Source organism: Ursus maritimus, unplaced genomic scaffold (assembly GCF_017311325.1).
Source record: "Ursus maritimus isolate PB19 unplaced genomic scaffold, ASM1731132v1 scaffold_6, whole genome shotgun sequence".
Taxonomy (NCBI): Eukaryota; Metazoa; Chordata; class Mammalia; order Carnivora; family Ursidae; genus Ursus; species Ursus maritimus.
The window spans coordinates 64,463,817-64,483,809 of record NW_024426774.1 but is presented as its reverse complement, the minus strand read 5'-3'; the positions used below and the strand labels follow the sequence as shown (position 1 = coordinate 64,483,809).

At 40.0% G+C, this 19,993-nt stretch overlaps 1 protein-coding gene across 4 annotated transcripts in view; it reads left to right on the top strand.

Annotated features, from left to right (window-relative positions):
- The window catches only part of ACYP2 (acylphosphatase 2), a 255,891-nt gene that overhangs the window by 36,994 nt on the left and 198,904 nt on the right, over positions 1 to 19,993 (top strand). The window contains exon 3 of one of the 4 annotated variants that reach the window (XM_040623484.1): positions 4,061 to 4,163. The exons of the other annotated variants lie outside the window; for them this stretch is intronic. The gene's annotated coding sequence lies outside the window, so the exon portion shown is untranslated. The remainder of the gene's footprint in view (positions 1 to 4,060; positions 4,164 to 19,993) is intronic. 4 annotated transcript variants of the gene reach the window in all.

The window sequence follows — 19,993 nt, the reverse complement described above, 5'->3', positions numbered from 1 at the left end:
ATTTTATTTTAAATTTTATTTATTCATTTGACAGCACAAGCAAGGGGAGCAGCAGGCAGAGGGAGAGGGAGAAGCAGGTTCCCCACTGAGCAGGGAGCCCAATGTAGGGCTCGATCCCAGGACTCTGGAATCATGACTTGAGCTGAAGGCAAATGCTTAACTGACTGAGCCACCCAGGTGTGCCTCATGGGAAAGTATTTTACAGCAGAGATACTCCCCATATTTCTCAAGTTATATCAATAGTGTAATGTTTAAGAGCTCAGACCTTGGACAAACTGCTTAATTTCTCTAGGCCTCAATTTCTTCATCAGGAAAATATGGGTATTTTACCTACCATGTTGTAATTCAGTGAGCATAGATATTCTCTTCACCTACTTGTTAGACCAACCCTGACTCTAGCCAAAAAGATTTTCAAGAGCAAATTGCACAGTTACCTTTCAAGTAGTGTATTGGATTTATACTCATCCACATGGTCACAATTTGCTCCATTTGGAACAAATTTCAGACAATTCTAGGATTGGTATGCCTGGCCATGATCTGTGGCCATAGAGGAGAATAAAACTTATCTGTGGGCACCAGGCTTTAACCCAGTGGCAAATGTCTTTATAATTTATTATTGTCCCTTCAGGCTATGGAAAAGTGCCTTTCCAGAACTTGTGAATGAGGAAATAAGAATGTCCTCTGAAAATAAACTGTAGGATCCTAGAAGAAAAATGTATATTTACCTGAAAGAGATAGACTGACTTGGGCCAGCAAAATACCAATAACCTGACTGATGATATATTCATACATCTAAAGATATCAGTCAAAAAAGTATTGATTAGCCTTTAACTCTTAGGTAAAGAAACATATAGGCAAAACTGGCAGTTCTCATCTAAGCTCAGAGTAAAGGAAAATAAGTCCTAGCTTGAATGTGTCTGGTTCTAGTGAAGATGGACGCAGGAGTGACAGCTAACAGATTATTGAGGATTTTGATTTTTTTGTAGTGTAATCTCAACTGAGATTGATGCTGTGACAGTTATTATAAGTAGTTCTTATTATTTCTGCTCTTCTTTTCTCCTGGGAATAGGGTCTTTTATTTTTCACTGGGCACAAGCTCACCCAGAAAAAAGGCTATATTTCCCAGTATCTTTTAAAATGAGGTGTGGCTATATGACCAAGTGTTTGTCTAGTAGATGCAAGCTGCATGGTGTGTACAGTTTTCAGTGAATTTTTTTTATAAGGAAAAGGCATGCTTTCCTCTACTTTCTCTTTCTTCCTTTTGATTAGAATGTGTATGTGATGGCTGGAGATTAAGCAGCTATCTGGAACCATGGTGTTGAAACCATATCTTAAGGAATGCAGAGCAACAAGATAGAGGGAGCCTGGATAATGGTGGATTTGCTATATAAGTCTTAGATTGTTGAATCTGAACTTATTTTAATGAGAGATAAAAACGCATTCAAGTATACTTTGTTCAAGCTACTGATATTTGGGGAGTTCTACCACTTATACCTGAATCCAATTCTAACTAATACAGATACCTCAGAGTCAGTATAAATTTCCTTTTGGTGCTATAATGAGTTATCACAACCTAATCGCTTAAAATATTACAAATTTATTCTATCACAGTTCTGGTGGTCAGGAGTCCACACTGAGTCTTATTGAGCTGGAATCTAGGTGTCAGCAATGTTGTATTTTTCCTAGAGGCTTTGAAGGGACATGCATTTCCTTGCTTTTTTAGCTTCTAGAGGTCCCTCTTCACTGATTTCTAGATCATTTACTTAAAAGGATGCTTTTTAAGTGGGGGGGCGCCTGACTGGCTCAGTCAAAGCATATGACTCTTGATCTTGGGATTGTGAGGTTGAGCCCCGTGTTGGGTGTAGAGATTACTAAAAAATAAAACCTTTAAAAAAAAAAAAGGACTAAGTCAAAGTTATGTGAACTAATGTTGTTTTTATGTAATATTTTTTAACATAGAAAAAGATTCTCTTGGAAGATATTTTAATAGACATTAGGGTTGTTTTATTCTTAAAATAAGCACTGATAATATTCTGACATTATAACAATAAATAAAACCTACTTTTAGTTAACTAATGAAATAAATGAATAAAATGTATGGTAAAATTGAAATCAAAGTTTTTTTTTTTTTTTAAGATTTTATTTATTTGACAGAAAGAGACAGAGAGAGAGCACAAGCCGGGGAATGGCAGAGGAGGAGAGAGAGGCAAACTTCCAGCTGAGCAGGAAGCCTGATGAGAGGCTCTATCCCAGGACCTTGGGATCATGACCTGAGCTGAAGGCAGACACTTCTGAGCCACCTAGGTGCCCCTAAATCAGGTGCCTCTTAATCAGAGTGCTTTTTAAACAAATGAATTCTAATGTAACACCTTTAAGCAAAATGGTTATCAGTGATCATTATCAGCACAGATAAGATGTTAGAAATATTATTATAAGAAAACTGAATATTCTTTCAAGAATATTAAGGTGACTTAGAATTAGCAGATTCTTTTAATCAAGAACATTAAACAGATTGAGGTAAACGTTTCCCAGGGGTGTAACAATCTCCAACACTTTCTCTACAACTTAATATTCAGTGTTACCAACGCCTTCCCTTACATAATAAAGAGATTAAAGCATAAAGTAGGAAAAACAAGCTGGATTTATTTATTTTTTTTTTAATGATTTTTTATTATATTATGTTAGTCACCATACAGTACATCCCCGGTTTCCGATGTAAGGCTCGATGATTCATTAGTTGTGTATAACACCCAGTGCACCATGCAAAACGTGCCCTCCTTACTACCCATCACCGGTCTATCCCATTCCCCCACCCCCCTCCCCTCTGAAGTCCTCAGTTTGTTTCTCATAGTCCATAGTCTCTCATGTTTCATTCCCCCTTCTGATTACCCCCCCTTTCTTTATCCCTTTCTTCCCCTACCGATCATCCTAGTTCTTATGTTCCATAGATGAGAGAAATCATATGATAGTTGTCTTTCTCTGACAAGCTGGATTTATTGAGACAACTCTGGATCATCACTTCCTGGAAGGTAGGAGGTCAGATTTATTCTTAACTTCTGAGCCTCCTTCTTCAAACATTTGCTCTGTGTTCTTAGCCTGGAATGCCCTTTTTATTGGTTTAGTAAACACCTCTTCATTCTCCAAGATGCACATTAAATATCACTTTCTCTGTGAAGGGTTCCTTGGCCTTAAGGGGAAATTGACCCTTTCCGTCTTCTGTGCTACCACTGCACACTCTGTACTTTTTTTTTTTTTAAGATTTATTTATTTATTTTAGAGGGGGGGGGCAAAGGGAGAAGGACAGAGTCCTCAAACAGACTCCCAGCTGAGCACAGAGCCAATGTGGGGCTGCATGTGGGGCTCAACCTTACGACCCTAAGATCATGACCTGAGTCGAAATCAAGAGTAGGATGTTTAACCAACTGAATCACCCAGGTGCCCTGAACACTCTGTACTTTTTACATAAGTCCACACTATTATATGCAAGCTTCTTGAGGGCAGGGATGTATGTATATGTATATGTATATGTAAATTTAGTTTACTTAATATAGCACTTACTATAGTACTATACCAGGCACTATTCCAAACATTACATAAATATTCAGTCATTTAATCCCCATAACAGTCCCATGAGATATGAGGACATCATGAGATATTATCCCCATTTTATAAATGAGGAACCCAAAGTACAGTGTTTAGTAATTTAGCTTTACTCATCTCTCTTTCACTAGCTCCCAAAGCTGATGTTGTGCATAGGATAGGGATTCATTCATTCAGTAAATATTATCCAATACTCCATGTATCTCAGGTATTCTTGGTGCTAGGATACAGCAATCAATGAAGTTGACATAAATCCTTCCCTTGTGGAACCCATATTCTGGTGGGTAGATATAGGCAAAAAAAAAAAAAAAAAAAAAAAGAGGTAAGTAAAATAAGTCTATGTTCTGGTAGATGGCAATAAATTTTACAGGAATAAAGCAGGGAAGGTAAAAGGGAGGTACTTGGGAGTTGCTATTTTATATTATTTTATTTTATTTTATTTTATTTTTTTTATTTTTAGCTTGTAAACAATGGAAGTTTACTTCTCACAGTTCTGGAGGCTGGAAGTCTAAGATCAGAAGCCAGCAGATTCAGTGGGGTGGCTGGTGAAGATCCACTTCCTGGTTCGTACCTGGGGTCCTTCTGTGTCCTCACATGGTGGAAGGGTTGGGAGTTGTGATTTTATTTTATTTTATTTTTTTGAGACTTTATTTTTAAGTAATCTCTACACCCAACATGGAGCTTGAACTCACAACCCAAGATAAGAGTTGCATGCTCTACTGACTGAGCCAGTCAGGCACCCCCGGAGGTGTGATTTTAGATTTTATTAGTCATGGTTCTCCAGAGAGACAGAAACAATGGACTTTATTCTCCTTCTTCTATATCTAAAATAAATTATTTTAAGGAATTGGCTCACATGATTATGGAGGCAGAGAAGTTCCAAGATCTGTAGTCAGCAAACTAGAGACCCAGCAGAGCCAGTAGTGTGGTTCCAGTCTGAGTCTGAAGACTTGAGAAGCAGGAGTGCTAACGACGTAAGCTCCAGTGCAAGGGCAGAAGACTAATTTCACAGTCAGGCAGGAAAATTTCCCTCTTACTCCAGCCTTTTTGTTCTAGTCAGGTCTTCAACTAATAGGATGACACCCCTCCACATTTGGGAGGTCAATCTGCTTTACTCAGTCTACTAATTCAGAGGTTCATCTCATCCAGAAACATCCTCACAGATACATCCATACATCAAATGTCAGAATAACATTTGACCAAATGCCTGGGCACCCCATGGTCTAGTCAAGTTGATATATAAATGAACAATTGTAAATGGTTTAACAGGGAAGGGCCGACTGAGAAGGTAACATCTGAGGGAGGGAGGTGAGTGTGTCGTGTCTGAAGGAAGAACATTCCAGGAACAGTGAATACAAAGGTCTGGGGATGCCTGGGAAGGTCAAGGAACAGCAAAAGGTAGGGAGAGTACTGCTAGAATGGGACAGGCAGGACAAAAACGCAAGGGATGAAGCTGAAGAAGGAATGGGCAGGAAACAGAGCAGTAGGGCTTTAAAGGAATTTTAGGAATTGAGCGTTTGCTAAAAACCATCGGAGGGTTTTTAAGCAGAGGAGTGATCCTCTTTGATTTATGTTTTATCAATATCACTCTGACTTCTGCTTTGAGAAGAGTCTGAAAAGTGTCAAAAATGGAAGCTGGGAGACTAGTTGGGAAGCTCCTGCACTAATTTAGGTGAGTGGTAGCAGTGGAAACTGTAAGAACTGATCACATTCCAGACACAGGTTGAAGGTTAAACTGACAGATCAGATCTGGAGTGTGAGAGGAAGCAAGGCATCAAGGATGACCTCAAGATTTTGGCCTGAGAACTGGGGAAGAGTAGAAGAGATACAGAGTTTGGTGGTGGGGAGGCAGCAAGAGGAAGTCAGGAGTTCAGTTTTGGACTTGTTAAATTTGAAATTTCTATTAGTCATCTGGTAAAGATATTGAGGCAGTGGGATATGTGAGTCTGGAGTTCAGGGGAGAAATGCAGGCAGGACACAGCAAATAATAAATGGTATTTAAAGCCATGAGACTGGATGAGACCAAATAAGTGAGTGAAGATAGAAAAGAGAAGAGGTCCAAGGACTGAATCTTGAAATACTCCAAGCTTTGGAGATCAGAAAGATGAAGAGAATCTAACAAAGAAAACTAAGGGGGAGCAGCCAGAGAGGTAAGAGGAAGACCAGGTAAGTCTGCTTCCAAAAGCCAAGTGGAAAGTGGTTCAAGGAGGAGAGATGATATTCTGCTGATCAAGTTAAGATGAAGACTAAGACTTAGCCATTGGATATAGCCACAGGGAGGTCAAGGTGACCTTGATAACAGCAATTTAGTTGAGGTAGATTAGATAAATATCTGATTGGATTAGGTTTAAGAGAGAACCAAGGGGGCACCTGGGTGGCTCAGTCGATAAAGTGTCTGACTCTTGGTTTTGGCACAAGTCAGGATCTCAGGGTCATGGGACTAAGCCCTGAGTCAGACTCTCTCCTCAGCACAGAGTCTGGTTGGGATTCTCTCCCTGTTCCTCTCCCTCCTCCTCCCCCTCTGTGCCTACCCCTGCTCACATTCTCTCTCTCTCAAATAAATAAATAAAGTTAAAAAAAAGAGACAATGGGAAGGAAGATATTGGAGATGGTGAATATAGACAACCTGTAGAAAGAAAGAAATGGGGGTAGCAGCTAGAGGAGGAAGTGGGGTTAAGAGAGGGTTTTTCAAAGGTGGGAGAAATAATGTCCATAGATTGATGGAAAAGATCCAGTAAAAAAGGAAGAATTGTGAAGACAATTACTGGAGTGATGTCCTTGAGTAGGTGAGAGTAAGTGGTATCTAGTCTACAAGTGGAGAAAGTGGGCTTTTCTAGGGTCACTAAGTGTTCATCTACAGACATGGGAAAGAAGCCCAGGACATGGCCCTGATGCAGGTGGTGGGTGTTTGTGGGGGCTCTCTTCTGATTCATTCTACTTCCTTAGTGAACTCAGAAGCAAGGCATCCACAGAGAATGAAAATGGGTGGTGAGTGGGTATTTGAGGTTTGCAGAACAGAGAAGGTATAAAATATCCCCTGGGAGAGTGGGAGAATAAAAGGACCAGGGAAACAGTATGATTGCTGGTAGCATTAGGGCCTACTTGCAGTTTATGATCATAATTTAATGTGGGATCTCAGCACAGTTTGGTTCTTTGCCAGCCACCTTTAGTAGGCACTATGGGCAACAGTGCCTTTAACTAGGGTCCTTGTTTAATCAAGTGAGTATCTCGAAGTGTGTGTGTGTGGGGGGGGGGTCAAGGGAGCTGAGGGCACATGCAATGTAATACAAGTAATTTAAGCTGAGTAAGGAATTGAATTAATGCACACATGCATGAATGAATTGTTTCCCCATTTGGAATAAGGTTTTTCTCTTCCATCCGTTGATTTAATACACTTGATTCTTAATGGCCCACATAAGAACTGTACAATCCAGAAACCAGGCTTGGGGTTAAGCTAGTAAGAATAATTGGATAAGAATAATTGGATAAGAATAATTGAAGAGGGGCAAATGTTGTGTCATAGGTCAGGGTGAAGAGGGATTTTGCTATTTAAGTTTTCCTTTAGATTGTTTAGAACTCATCTTCTATTCAAATATTAGCTTATTCTGGTCAGCAAACACTGGTCAGCAAAACACTGACCTCTGGTAAATGCTGAAGAGTGACTCACAGAAGTTTCCACGAGCATACAACTTTTTTTTCCTTTTTCTTTTTGGCCAGAACTCAACATCTTTATAAGTGCCTGATAAATACTTGGATTGATCCTAATTAGGACTATGTATCAAGAGGCATGATGGTGAGGGGACTCTTACTCCCTTTGGGTCCCTGTTTGCTTCAATTTTGTCTTCAGCAGGCAGAAAGAGAGGCAAATATTAGTAGCTGTCTTCAGCCAGGAGAAATTTTTTTCTTTTCTTTTCTTTTTTTTTACAGTCCAGTCTCCTTTAAGTTCAGGGTCAGAGAGGACCAAGAAACAAGGTACAAGGCCAAGTAGCCTTTCTTAGAGACCAACCATTGACACGCCCATCATTTTTCATCTCCCTAAACTTTAAATATGGTACAAAATGAGTGCTCTTTCTCCTTCATTCTACATACATAGCATGGCCCCTGCCTGACCAAAGCCTTGTTACTCTTTGTGGTCAGGAACCTTGGTGAATGTGGAGTGTGTGCACGCTATATTAAACTAGTGGCCTAAAAATAGCTGTGTACAAGTAGAAGATGCATGTTTGCTGAGTTCAGGCTTGCCAAGCCCTGGAACGCTTAGCCTGGGAGTGTGGCAAGTATATCTTGTCCTGTTACCTGGAAATCCTAACCAAGGGAGAATCCAAAGGAATTCAATACACAGGCACTCCTACTCAGACCAGTGGCTCCCTATAGGGGCAGTACCACCATTTAAGAGGTGTTCTGGGAATTGCAGCTGTATTTTTGGTTATCACAACGATTGAAGCCATGCTAACTGGTGTTTGGTGGCTGGGAGCCAGGCTTGACAGATGTGTGGAACAGTTCCATAGAACAAAGAAATTGTCCTGCCTATCTTTCACATGTCCTCCAGGGCATTGATGTGGATGAAAAACCTACTTATAGTTATTTGAACATAAACCCTAACTCTAATTTTAGTTCTTCTTTATGTTGCACATAGAACATTATGTTAATTTAAAAAAGGTTTTTCTGTGTGTTGGTAAGTTATATATGAATTTCATTTCAGGACAGTGAAGATGTTTGTTTGTTTCTTTCTCTTTTTTTCTCTGTTTCTTTCTTTCCTTTTAAGATTTTATTTATTCATTTGATAGAGACCACAAGCAGGGGGAGCAGCAGAGGAAGAGGGAGAAGCAGGCTCCTTGCTGAGCTGGGCAGGAAACCCCACACGGGGCTCTATCCCAGGACCCTGGGATCATGACCTGAGCTGAAGGCAAATGCTTAATTGACTGAGCCACCTAGGCGCCCCCAAAGGAAATGTTTCATTGTAAAAAGGGGTAGTGATCTTTTAAGACTGAGAACTACTGTTCTTGATATTTGATTGTGCCTTATCCTTTCTGGGCAAATTCAGAAATTATCTATAATCTCATCTACCCTTAGGCACAAGAGGTAGGGAGGCATCCATCTCAGGTGTCCATATTTAAATCCTAAAGAGTTTCAGTTGGGGGCTGTCTGTGCTTCCACTTGCCTTACCCCATATTAGGAAGAAATTACAAGATAGGAACAGCCAAATCTTCTTGTGGAAAAGGAAATCACAGTAGAGGTAGGTAGGTATGTAAGGATGAGAGAGTCTGGGGTTAGGCATCAAATTAGGTGGATATCCTCACCAGCGGTGGAGATCATGCCTTCTCTGTCTTCTAGCCTTCCACCCCCAAACACTCCCCACCCCAGGTAAACACACACAACCCACTCCTTTTCCTGGAAATGTAAAGTACATGTCCCAGTTACTTCATACACACTGCAAACAGACTTCCTTTGTTCTCAGGATGTGTGCTGGACAGTAGAAGGTTTACACTAAAACATGCCATCCACCAAACTCCAGACATTCCACTTGAATGAAAGTGCTGAGTGAAAGGTCTGGAAAGATCTTCAAAAGAAGATCCAGAGAGGAAAGTGTTCATTAATCGGGACTCTACAATTATAAGGATCTGAGGCCTTTTCCCATCATTAGGTTGAAGCAACAGCAAATGATCACAGCAGGAAGGAGCAGTGCATCACACCACCATGTTATATGCTTAAAATTGCAGTGGTAAATGGCAAAGTGATTTTTTTAAAGAAAGAAAGAGACCAAAAGGAGGGTCTTAGGGACCAACCGAAGAGAAGGCTTGATAGTCAAAACTTACAAAATTATGGGATACTTTCTGCTCTTGAGCATAATGTGAAATCTCAGTGAGTAAAAGGATTGATTGAAAAATAAATGTTGTCTCCAGACTCAAAATATGTCTCTCATGAATCCATGCAAGACCCCTTACAGTGGAGTTGTGGCTTGGACAACATATTTGCTGCATGAGGTTGCGGTATGGATATGAAGGACATGATGGAGGGAAGTGATATGGTTAAGAGGAGGGCCAGCTTCATGGGTATGTAACCTGTGCTCACAAGGGCCCCACACTTGGTTAAATGCTCTGCTGTCATCGTCTTGAGATTATTAATAATTTTTGAATAAGGGCCCCAACGTTTTCATTTTACACTGACCCTTCAAATTCTGTAGCCAGTCCTAGTGAAGAGAGAGAACATCTGAGTCTGAGAGACCTGGGTTCAAATCCGAGCTCTCCCACTTAGCTTTATGATCTTCGGCAACTCTTTCAGTCTCTCTCAATCTGTAAAATAGGAACCATAATGGTACCTATCCCCTAGATAGGTAGAAGACTAACAGAAGACTAAAGAAAGGCTAAAAGAAGCAATATGTTGTGAAGACAAAAAACCAATATAGCAGTGTTCAGTAGATAGTGTTATCAATGACAAAGATCTGGATGACATTGCAAAGACATCAAGGCACCAAGCAGTGCTGGTGTACAATTGTTTTCTAAATTCATTTTTACTAACACATTTCTGTTCTGGGTGTGTGTATTGATGTCACCATCCCTGTGGCAAGACAGGCCAAGATAATTTTCTTAATTGCAGGCTTCACTGACACATTTTGTGCCAGAACCGAAGGAGAGTAGGTGTTATTTCAGATCTGTGAATCATCACACACACTCATGCATCACATATTTCTTATGGATTTAAAGAGTTGAACTCTAACCAAGATAATGGAGACATTATTTTAGAATGTAGAAATATGCCCATATAAAGGCAACTTGCTATTGAAAATACTTCCTTCGCTGCGTGGGCCCGCCAAGTCATTTTATTTGCCATACAGTTATTTAATGCAACGTTCTCAACCAAAGAAGGTGCAAATCAAAAATATCACCAGACCCATTTTGCTAGGACTACATATTAATTATCACCTTGTCATGAATAAATTGATTGTATTGTATTAGGACAGGGTTTGGGCTAAATGAGGAATGAAATGTGGAAGTAAGGCTGAGTGGATAGGATTTTCTTCCATTTGACTAAATACCCCCTATTAATTCCTTGCTTATTACTATAATTAAAAGTAGTCTTTGGCAATGCATGTCCTTTTAAAATTATTTCTGAAGTTGAGAACAAATTTTTTAAGTGTGCAATGGAATTTTTTAAAAAATGCTTTAATGTATTAAATATGCCATGACTATTCCACTTAGTGGAAATACCTTGGCTACCATACTGTGATAAGGAACTTTCCTCCAAAAAGGTGACTCATAGTTCTGGAAGAAAACTCTTCAATTGCTAGGAAGACAAAATTGCTCATGTGATGTGGAAGTGAATTCTTTCTCCCAACCAAGGCTAGTTCCACGGTTGCATGTGAAGGTAAATTTGCTTTCCTACCTTGTTCTATACATTTTAACCTGGGCTTTACTCCATCACTAAATATAATCTGACAAATGCAGCATTATGGATTTAGGGGCGACTCTCCCTAATTTTGTATCTTACTTTAAAAAAAGTCTTTTTAAAATTGTGGTAGAACCTATATAACATAAAATTTACCATCACAACCATTTTTTTAAAAAGATTTGTTTGTTTATTTATTTATTTATTTATTTAAGTAATCTCTACACCCAACATGGAGCTCAAACTCATGACTCCGAGATCAAGAGTCACATGCTCTACTGAGTGAGCCAGCCCCCATCATAACCATTTATAAGAAAAGATTTATTTATTTATTGCGGTGAGGGGGCTGAGGGAGAAAGTCTTAAGCAGACTCCGCACTGAGCACAGAGCCTGAGGTGGGGCTCAATCTCATAATCCTGAGACCAGGACCTGAGCGAAACCAAGAGTTGGACACTTAACCAACTAAGCCACCCATTGCAACCATTTTTTAAAAATATTTTATTTATTTATTTGACAGAGAGAGACACAGTGAGAGAGGGAACACAGCAGGGGAGTGAGAGAGGAAGAAGCAGGCTCCCAGCAGAGGAGCCCGATGTGGGACTCGATCCCGGAACGCCGGGATCACGCCCTGAGCCAAAGGCAGACGCTTAACGAATGTGCCACCCAGGCGCCGCCAACTGCAACCATTTTTAAGTGTACAGTTTCAGTGGCATTAAGTACATTCACATATATTGCATTTTCTTAGAGAATTTCAGTGCCTAAATATGGAGAATTGTTGCCATATCTTTATAATTAGTTTAGACACTTACAAAAGGAAGTGACAGGCTTGCCTCTGAAATTGCCAGGGAGTGCACCATTGCAGCTTATGAGAGAGCACCCCACACCAGGCAAGGGTGGGTGCAACTCAGGGTTCAGCAAGAAGCAAGAGGGGACTAGGACAGAGGTTTCCTGAGATTGTAGATGTGTCAGTCTCTGTCCAGGGATAGGCTAGAAATAGTGAACTTGGTGCTGTCTCTGGTCCTTTGTAAATCTTCCCAGCAAACTCTAAGATTGCCTAACTGCCTCAGATATTTGCCTTTATAAATCGTTTCTCTGTTCCATGCAGTTGTATCTTTTCCCTCTGTTGGCTTTCTATCCACATATAAACTCACTAAGTGTCTTTTATTTTAATAAAACAGAGAAACCAAACCAACCAACAAACAAACCCTCTCTTGTCAAAATCCTCCCTTGTTAGCCCCCCATTCTTCTAATTTTTTTTAATGTGCTTTTTCCCCCTTTCAAAGCTATATAAGCCAATATAGACATGGTTTAAAGTGTCAAATTATCTTCCAGGGCATTTCACAGCAAACAACAGTTCCTGCCCCTCTGCTTCTTACTCCCCAGAAACAACCATTTTCAACTCTTATAATGACACATGCATTTTAAAAATTCATCTCCACATCTCAGAATCACACTCTTGTTCAAATTTTTCTAGCTTTGGCATTTAGTAGCTCTTTCAGATTGGTTCCTGTGTCCCTTTTGTTGTCTGAGCACTTCCTTACTTTCTGGTGCTATACTTACTTTTCTCCAAGCTCGTCTTGTATTTTCCCTGCCGAGCCCGAGAATCAGCCATCTCTCCAAGGAGCTCTGGTTCTTTCTATTGGAGAACAGTTTTTAGAAACCCAGATCTGGACACAAGTGTGTTTATTGCTGTTGGCAGGGACGGGAGACCCTGCTTTTAGACTTCCTCAGTGGACAGAGCGAGGAAATCTATGCATGTATATACAAATATCTATAATTATCTATTTACCCATCTATCTATCCATTGTATATTAAATTAAACATGAGTTCATACTGATGTCCTCAACTCTAACTTGGATTTATTCTAGCCTCTCCCCTTGTTTATTTGTAACTTTTTCCTTTAATTGTGAGGAATCTGGTTCCTGTTATCTATTTTCAAAAATAATTTTTCTAACCCTAGAATATATGTGAAGTACTTTCAGAATTCTTAACCTGTATCCCTGTAAGAAACCAATTTTCAGACCAGAGTACAGTGTTTATATATAATTCTTTTTATCTTCAGCTTTATAGTTTCCAATCAAGACACCATTTTCCAAAGTTATGTTAGATCATTTCCTTCCCCTTTCAGAAAGGTTATGTCATGCATTTGTAATACAGTTAGATTCATTTCTCACAGTCTGCATTCCATTCTGGGATCCTCTAATATCCTGGTTGATTTTTAAAAAATTTGCATACATTAAAGTTCATTCTTTGTAATATACAGTTCTATGTGTTTTGAAAAATGCAGAGTTATGTATATACCACCCCAGTGCTATATAGAACAATCCCATCACTCTAAAAATTGCCTAATCTCTAATTCGACTTTTGATTGCGCTATCAAATTCCTTTAAAGAGTTGTGCAATACCGTATCCTCCACCAGGGGGCTCCACTGGCTCACAATTATGAGGCAGTAGAGCTATTTCTGAATATCCCACTGAAAAGGATTGGAAGGATGGGTTAGATGAGAGTTACTTTGAGGTTGATGGAAGCAGGTGCCACATGGGGGCAAGATTAATTCTAGGGGACAGGAGAGAGAGCAATTAACTGTGGAGGTCTGACTGTATGGAGGTCTTCAGCCAGACAATGTGCTGGTTATCAATTTATTGCTTCTCAGTTCCCTTCATGGACTTATCTGTTAAAATGGGTCTGGGCCCTTTAAATATTTTTCCTTTGGTAGCTGGTTCAATATTCTATCGGTAGAGGGCGCTGGAGAGAGACATTGAAGGAGAACTGGGCTTACCTTCAGCTCCTGTCTTAAATAGCAGTGGTGTGGCTGGGAGCCCCAGACGGCACAGCCTTTATCCCAGCCCCAGTTGTTGCTCTGCATGGGCATGCTCAGGGCCCTATCAGGCTGGCTGTCTAGTGAGCTGGATGTTCAGCCTTTGTCCTATTCAGTGGCTCAGAGCTGCTTGGTCCAAGCCCTATGCAGAGGTGTACTAAGTTCTTGCAGAGGGAAGGTTCTGCTGGTTTCAGCCAGCCCCTGCAGTGCCCACAGCGACAGCCCAACTCCCTCTGGGCACACCTCCCTAACCCCCTATGAGCTTTACCTCACCTGTGTCCCGTGACTGTCCTGACATGGACACTGTGCATTCCAGGCTTCAAACCTGCAGTGGCCCTCTGCTCTTTGCCTCTCTCTGTACCCGTTTCCCTCTGTACACCCAGCCTTTCCACTAGCTCTAGCTGGCCTGGGCCCAGAAGGTTGTTTCTGCTTTCCTGGCAACTCTGCGCCTTCTCTGGCCTAGGCAGATTCTCTGCCATCAGGTGGGCTGTGGTCACACCTTCTTCAATGAGATTTGAAGCTTGACCTCCTCCAAGTTTTTCTTTTTTTGGTTCTTTCCCTTAGTTCTTCATTACCTGTTATTAGAGCTCTTCTTCCATCTTTATAGTTACTCTCCTATCATTGCTCAAAAATTCTTTATATTAAACTTCACCTGTTTAAATTATTCTGTGGTCCCTGCTCTTGATTTGACTGTGACTAATTAAAATCTGTTCTCACTGGGAGAGAGCACAGGTGTTCTCGGTCTTTTGTTAAATCTCATTTCAAGAAAGAGAAGAAAGCGATTTCCTGTCAGGAAACTCGATGATGATACTGGCCCAGGCTCTCTGGGTAGAGGATCCAGTTGGTAGAGAAACCCTAACCGTCCTCAGGCCCCAGGCCCTAGGTCCTGGCTTGTAGCTCAAGGTAGAGTTCTGAAAAAGGGAGTTTCCTGTACGATGAAGGGACAGCTGCCGAGTACATGCCATGACTTGACCTAGTAAAGGTTCAAAACGTTTGTCAGACTTTTGCCTATGGTGGAATAAGAGAAGTTATTGTGGAAATAGTATCACTTATACTGAAATGTAAAATACGGCTTCTTTTCATTGAGCTTGACACTTAAAAATAGCATAGTAGCCATATAGTTTCTAAGTTAGGCATGTTTTAATATGAAAAAAGGGATTCTTCCTTCGCTTCTTCTTGATTCCTGCCAATAATGCATTTCTAATTTTTTCTTGAAAAAGAAATTTTTTTGAAAAAAGTTTAAGTAGGCTCCACGTGGGGCTCAAACTCACAACCCTGAGATTAAGAGTCACATACTCTACTGACCAAGCCAGCCAGGCACCCTATCTAACTTTTTCTTTTAAAGAAAATTTCCTGTGCTCACACCTCCCTAACCCCCTATGAGCTTTACCTCACCTGTGTCTCGTGACTGTCCTGACATGGACACGGTGCATTCCAGGCTTCGAATGCACAGTGAAGGGTCCGAAAAGGAGGTTTGAAGCTCTTATAAGATTCTGCCGACAGACTGATCTTATATTAGATTTCTTGAATGTCTATTTTTCTTATTCTGCATAGTTTCTGGTTTTTACCTGGTTGTGGTTTGAACAGTCTTGTTAACATAGTATTTTTTGTTAGCCATGCTCTAATTAAACAGTGAGGCTGAGATCCTCCAATGTTCCTTATTTTTTTCAAAATTTTTTTTAAATTCTAGTTAGTTAACATACAGTGCAATATTGGTTTCAGGAATAGAATTCAGTGGTTCATCACTTACATACAACACCCAGCACTCATCACAACAAGTGCCCTCCTTAATGCCCATCACCTATCTAGCCCATCCCCCACCCTCAGTTTGTTCTCTCATTAAGAGTCTCTTAGGGTTTGTTTCTCTTTTTTCTCCCTCCCATATGTTCATGTGTTTTGCTTCTGAAATTCCACATATGAGTGAGATCATACGGTTTTTGTCTTTCTCTGACTTACTTCACTTGGCATAATATACTCTCGCTCATCCATGTTATTGCAAATGGCAAGATTTCATTCTTTTTGATGGCTGAGTAATATTCCCTTATGTATATATACCACATCTTCTTTTTTTTTTTTTAAGATTTTATTTATTTATTTGACACAGAGAGAGATAGCCAGCGAGAGAGAGAACATAAGCAGGGGGAGTGGGAGAGGAAGAAGCAGGCTCCCAGCAGAGAAGCCTGATGTGGGGCTCGATCCCAGAACACCGCGATCACGCCCTGAGCCGAAGGCAGACGCTTAAGGACTGCACCACCCAGGCGCCCCTATACCACATCTTCTTTATCCATTCATCAGTGGATGGACATTTGGGCTCCTTCTATAGTTTGGCTATTGTTGATAATGCTGCTGTAACCATCAGGGTTCATGTATCTCTTCAAATCAGTATTTTTCTATCCTTTGAGTAAATTCCTACTAGTACAATTGCTGGATTGTAGGGTAGCTCTATTTTTAACTGTTCAAGGAACCTCCATACTGTTTTCTAGAGGGTCTGCACCAGTTTGCATTCCCACCAATAGCACAAAAGCATTCCCCTTTTTCTGCATCGTTGCCAACACCTGTGGTTTCTTGTATTGTTGATTTCAGCCATTCTGACAGGTGTGAGGTGGTATCTCTTTGTGGTTTTGATTTGTCTTTCCCTGATGATGAGTCATGTTGAGCATCTTTTCATGTGTCTGTTAGTCATCTGGATGTCTTTTTTGGAAAAATGTCTGTTCATGCCTTTTGTCCATTTCTTGACTGGATTTTTTTTGGGGGGGTGTTGAGTTTGATAAGTTCTTTATAGATTTTGGATAGTAACCCTTTATCAGATATGCCATTTGAAAATATCTTACCCCACTCCATGAGCTGCCTTTTAGTTTTGTTGATTGTTTCCTTTGCTGTACAGAAACTTTTTATCTTGGTGAAATACCAACAGTTCATTTTTGCTTTTGTTTTCCTTGTCTCTAGTCATGTGTCTAGTAAGAAGTTGCTATGGCCAAGATCAAAGAGGTTGCCGCCTGTGTCCTCCTCTAGGATTTTGATGGTTTCCTGTCTCATATTCAGGTCTTTCATCCATTTTGAATTTAGTTTTGTTTATGGTGTAAGAAAGTGGTCCAGTTTCATTCTTCTGCATGTGGCTGTCCATTTTTCCCAATACCATTTGTTGAAGAGACTGTCTTTTTTTCCACTGGATATTCTTTCCTGCTTTGTCAAACCTCCAATATTCCTTGAAGTTCTCCTTGGTTAATTCAACGACATCCATAAATCTCTGATTATTGTATCAGACAACAGTCTTGCTCATAAAACAAAGTGTGTAACCAAGGTGAGACGATTGCTGACAACCACATACCTAAAGAAAGAAGGAACAAAAAACTCATCTGAATATGGAAGTCTTGTTTAAAGGACTTGCCATCTTTCCCATTGTTTTTCTATATTTGTCCTCATAGTACTCAAGTGAGGTAGGAATTACTTTGGAGATAAGAAAACCAAGCTAAATAAATTGGGAAGATTTGTCCAATAAATTGTTGGTGTTCACACTTAAACGGGAAGCTGTATTCTAATTCTCTGGCTAGTATTCTTTACTTAAATATTTAGTAACTTTAGCTTTTCCTCAGTATAGGAAAGAGCTGACTATGCAATTACTAGTTTTTCTTGAATGAGATAATTTCTTTTTTTCTAAATCATCTGTCAGGACTGGTAAAAATTAAGTATTATTTATAATAATAATAATGATAATAAAGCAGTAACACTTGCACAGCATTCTATTGTTGATAAAGAATTTTGATCTATATTATGCATTCTTAACACCTCAAAAATATTTGCTAGGTGGTAGAAAAAGTACTCTTCTGTTTTGTAAAGGAAAAAAAATAGAGGCTCAGAGAGGTTAATTGACTTCCCCAAGGACATACAGTCAGTGTTCAGGTAGAAGCTGAATTTGAACTCGAATCTATCTGACTCCTGTTCTCCTCGCCATTCTTTCCTCCATATATTACAAAATAGCCAAAGACACGTTAAGCACATCTGTTGTTAAGCAAATTATATGCACTCAGAGGTCTGGTCTGGTGGAGAGAACAAAGCTTCCAAGTGTTCCAGGCATGAGTCTAATTCTGAAGTCAAGTAGAAAAAGAGTGGGCACAAACTAAAATTAAATGGAATTCTATAACATGTCTTGTAATAAACACGCAGACTTATTATGTAGATATAGTGCCCTCAGATATAGTACCCCCATATGTATAATGTAGATATTATTATTTCTCTCATTTTATATACATAGAAACAGATGCTCAGAGAAGTTAAGTAAATAATGTAAATTCAGATCCCTTGGATTCCAAAATGTGTGCTTTCTTTGGATTAATGCAACTGACTTCAAGAGAGATATCCATCTGGGAACTTTCTCTAGAGAACAGGGGAAAAGAGCTGGCCCTCTTCCATCAGCTTGACTGCACAATGAGGCCCTTCTTTGAAAAGGATTAGTATATTATTAGAGAGTGGAACCAGGGAAGCCACCAGTCTGTTGTTGATCTGATAGGCAACGGAGAGGACATCACCATTCATGGCCTTATATCATGGGCAATGCTTCTGACTTCTTTGTCCATGGTCAAGGATACAACCGGGAAAAAAAAAAAAAAAGCATACATTCTTTCCAAAGTTTTTCAACACAGCAGACAAATTTAGGTTAGATAGTATTCATTAGCAAGGGCTCATGATCACTGAGTGTAGCAGAAGCATAATTGGCTATACTACTTACATTTCTATTTCTCTTTTAAAAAATTACTGAAAGTATGAAGTTAGGGGCGCCTGGGTGGCTCAGTCAGTTACACGTCTGCCTAAGGCTCAGGTCCTGATCCCAGAGTCCTGAGACTGAGCCCTGCGTTGGGCTCCTTGCTCAGTGGGGAGTCTGCTTCTCCCTCTACCCCTCACCCTGCTCGTGCTCTCGCTCAAATAAATAAATAAAATCTTTTAAAAAAATGAAAGTATGAAGTTGAATTCTAGGCGATTAAGTGAGCATAAAATGGAACCATGTATTCTTTGACCAAATGGTGTCTTTATAATGATGCGTATTTCAATGGCACATTCTGGATTTTCTGGGACAGCTTCTGATTTCAAATTACTTATCATTTTCCCCAAAAAGCATTTCTGCTTATCTGGGTCTAGATTATTTATTCAGAAAGTAGTAAATATATTGCATGTTGTTCTTGAAGGCATTTCAGTTGTCATTTCCCACCTTTACTTTCACAGTTTTCTGCTATATCATCTGTTGACTCCTGCATTAAGAATACAAGGGTGGGAATGCAAGTTGGTACAGCCACTTTGGAAAACAGTGTGGAGGTCCCTTAAAAAGTTAAAAATTGAGCTACCCTATGACCCAGCAATTGCATAAATTGCATAAATAATGGGTATTTACCCCAAAGATACAGACGTAGTGAAGAGAAGGGCCATATGAACCCCAGTGTTCATAGCAGCATTGCCCACAATAGCTAAACTGTGGAAGGAGCCGAGATGCCCTTCAACAGATGAATGGATTAAGAAGATGTGGTCCATATATACAATGGAATATTACTCAGCCATCAGAAAGAATGATTACCCAACATTCGCAGCAACATGGACGGGACTGGAGGAGATTATGCTAAGTGAAATAAGTCAAGCAGAGAAAGACAATTTTCATATGGTTTCACTCATTTATGGAACATAAGAAATAGCAGGAAGATAGGTAGGAGAAGGAAGGGAAGAATGAAGGGGGTAAACAGAAGGGGGAATGAACCATGAGAGACTATGGACTCTGGGAAACAAACTGAGGGCTTCAGAGGTGAGGGGGCTGGGGGACTGGGATAGGCTGGTGATGGGTATTAAGGAGGGCACATATTGCATGGTGCACTGGGTGTTATATGCAAATAATGAATCATGGAACATTACATCAAAAACTAAGGATATACTGTATGGTGACTAACATAAGAAAAAATTATTAAAAAAAAAAAAAAGTATACAAGGAAACAGGAGCACCTGAGTGGCTCAGTTGGCTAAGTGTTGACTCGATTCCAGCTCAGGTCATCTCAGGGCACTGGGATCGCCCTCCCCCCCAGTCAGGATCCATGCTCAGCAGGGAGTCTGCTTGAGGATTCACTTTCCCTCTGCCTCTGCCTCTCCTCCTGCTTGCTCTCTCTCTCTCTAAAAATAAATAAATAAATAAATAAATAAATAAATAAATAAATAAA